Source organism: Suncus etruscus, chromosome 7 (assembly GCF_024139225.1).
Source record: "Suncus etruscus isolate mSunEtr1 chromosome 7, mSunEtr1.pri.cur, whole genome shotgun sequence".
Lineage (NCBI taxonomy): Eukaryota > Metazoa > Chordata > Mammalia > Eulipotyphla > Soricidae > Suncus > Suncus etruscus.
The window spans coordinates 71,069,545-71,072,769 of record NC_064854.1 but is presented as its reverse complement, the minus strand read 5'-3'; the positions used below and the strand labels follow the sequence as shown (position 1 = coordinate 71,072,769).

The 3,225-nt window shown below is 38.2% G+C and overlaps 1 non-coding gene across 1 annotated transcript; it reads right to left on the bottom strand.

Annotated features, from left to right (window-relative positions):
• Positions 1-736: 736 nt before the first annotated feature.
• Positions 737-839, bottom strand: LOC126015036 (U6 spliceosomal RNA). Its single transcript, XR_007497942.1, has one exon. It is a non-coding gene; the product is annotated as a U6 spliceosomal RNA (small nuclear RNA).
• Positions 840-3,225: the final 2,386 nt, after the last annotated feature.

The following is a 3,225-nucleotide window of genomic DNA, read 5'->3' as shown; positions in this document are numbered from 1 at the left end:
CCTGACATCCCCTGACATTGAAATTTCCAACTTGACAAATAATCTGAAAAGAGAAATTATGAGGTCACTACCTCATAATCTGGGGACAGAGTGACCTCTGCCAGGGCAACAGTCCCTTCAGTAAGCCTATGGGTCAGCCATTCCACCCCTATCATGCTCAGATAGGTGGGTTCTAGAGGGTGGGTGGGAAAGGGAACACTAGTCAATGACCCTGCTCACTGGGCAGGACTGAGCAGTCTAGGCAGCCTTACAAAAGAGCATTTCCCTCATCGGTCTTCTTTTTGTTGTTAGTCTACCATGATACCATAATGCTCATGATTATAAATTGTCTCTAGAAAAGGGTGTGCAAGACCCGCTGGATAATATTACATGGTATATATTTCCTATACAATGTTCATTACCATATCATGTATTTTCCAGAATACTCTATACACAATCTATTCCAGGTAGCCTTTCCCCAGTAAAGTAAAGATTACCCTCACCAAACAGGGTTGGACCAGACAATGGAAAACCTTTGCTGCCTTTAATTATTTCTTCTTTCTCTCTCTCCTTTTTTATTTTATGTTCCATTTCACCTGGGTCTGCTTTTCAACTGTAACCCATGAATTGATCACATGAGTGTATATGTTCACCATATCAATGGCAGTCTAATGTAATGAATATAATATCAATTTCATGGTATAGTCTCCCCATACAGTGCTCATTACCATGTCACTTGTTTTTTTTTTATTTTTTTTAAAATATGGAACACGTCACAAATTTGCATGTCATCCTTGCGCAGGGGCCATGCTAATCTTCTCTGTATTGTTCCAATTTTAGTATATGTGCTGCCAAAGCACACTTGGTTTTTTAGACTTAAAAACTCTGATTGTTCTTAAGAATTCTCCACACACAACTTAAGCTATGAAGCCTTTCTTCAGTCAAGTTCACCTTTACCAAACATGATAGGCCTAAAAGAATGTGGGGGGAGGGAAACCTTTTACAACAGACTTGCCAGCTTTACATTTATTTATTTATTTATTTATTTATTTATTTATTTATTTATTTATAGCTTCTCGTTAAGTGTTTTGTCTCATATCACCTGGGAAAGATTTTCAAATGTAATCCATGAATCTTTCCTCTGGCTGCTGATGTAGGTGCATGAGTGTGTGTGTTCTCCATGCCAATGTCAATCTAATCTCAGTCTGTAATAGAGTTAATGTCTATGTAGTACAGTGTTCTCCCCTCTATTATCAATAACCCTTCCTCTCCCCTTTTTTGTCTACTACCTTACAAACCCTTTTTGAGCCCTTCATGTTATTTCTCCACATTTAACCTTTTTTTTACTCTCAGTCCTTAGCTCCACACAAAGCAGAACATTCTCTCCAGCCCAGCCAGATGCCAATCAGCTCCCAAAGTGAAAAAGATAGATTCTCAGCATGAGAAGAAACCAACACCGTGTTTCTGTTGATTTGCTCTTGGTGGCCTTTCTTCCTTAACCTTCCTTCACTGTGGACTTTTGCTTGGTACCACATTTGGTTCTTGAGAAATCCATTGCTTGAGGACAGCCTGATATGGGACTGTTAGGAGTCACTTTCCCTAGACTCCACAAAACCAAATCACAGGTTGAAACTGCGCCCCCCCCCATCTTACCCCTGCTCCACCTATTTCAAAAGATTTAAAGAGGACATATAAATATTCTTTGAATATTTCTTTTAGATACATTCTTTTAGATACATAACCTTTTTCTAATACCTTCTTATGTAGCAGCAATTTCCTCTATCCTCGGAATCCATTCACTATGGAATACTATCAGTCTCTGTCTTTGTTCATGTAAAAGTTCATGTAAGCAAAAGGTTCTGGGACTGCTGGTCTTGACAACTAGGCCCCCCAAATGCACTAGGAACACCTGTGCCATTGTCCCTTTTTGCATAGGCACATTAAAATGAGAAAAGATAACAAATGCAAACAAGTTTTTATTTAAAAGAGATAGGAACACAAGATTTTTATACTGCAGTGGGACCTTATACTCTAAACATTTGGCATAGTGACTTGGCTTAGACTCTAGTTGATTGAACATTGACCACTTACCCCTAAACTATGGATACCACCTACGAAAACAAACATGGTTTTCTATACCAGAACCAGAAACATAAATTCTACCAAAGAAGGCCCTACAACCGCCATGGCACTGACTTACTCCAAAGACAGTTCTTATGTCACCCTGACAAATGGGCAACAGCAAAAGTCTGCTGTTAGGGCAGGATTCCCTGAAATGCTAACTGATGGTGAGATGGAACCAGAAGGCATTACATACCACCTGGACTTCAACATAGAACCTGTACAGAAACTAGGATCTATAATTACAGAAACCTGACAGCAACAACTGTGATGGTAAAGAGCTGATACTGGGACCACCAAGAATGACTATGGGTTTGGACAACCTAGTATGCCTGGAGTCTTGAGTTGGTCTTATGCCAAAATACTTTGGGGTGATATTTCTGTTTTTTTAGGCCAAAGTTCTTTCGAATTTCTTCCATATTTTTCTGTGCCTATGCAAACAACAACTTCAAATACACAAAAAATGTGTGTATCTCCCATCTCTAAAGAAAAAAATGGAGCACACTAAACTCTTCAGCTATTGAATTGACAATATTATTGGTGATACAATAATTTTCACAAAATGTAACTGCTAATGAACTCTCTCCTCTTCTTTTTCTGTCTTTTTTTTAATTCTCCATTTTATTTCTATTTTTCTTTAATAACTTTGCTTTCTGTCATCCTGAAACAAATGTATTATGATCAAGTATGTCAACTATGTGATGCATTTTCTCTAAATAAATTAAAAAAAAGAATGACTACATTGCACAATCATTGCCATATACACAATGTCCAAATTTTGGAAACTCTGGACTAATCTCATAGGATTTCATCATGTGCAAGATGATGAAAATTTTAAGTTCATTAGTTTTTGTTGTTTTGGGTCTATGCCCAGAAATGGTCAGGGCTCACTCTGGGCTCTTACTCTTATTTATTCTTACTCTGTACTCAGAGATCACTGCTGGTGAGATAAAAGGACCATATTGAATGTTGCAAACTGAACTCAAATTGGTCATGTGCGAGGAAACTACCCTACCCACTGTACTATCACTCCAGTCCTATACACCAGTTTTTGGATTTAAAACTTAGGAGTCTTCTTGGAACCAGAAAGGACAGGAGTTTCCCTCCTCTTTCTACTGATGGAAG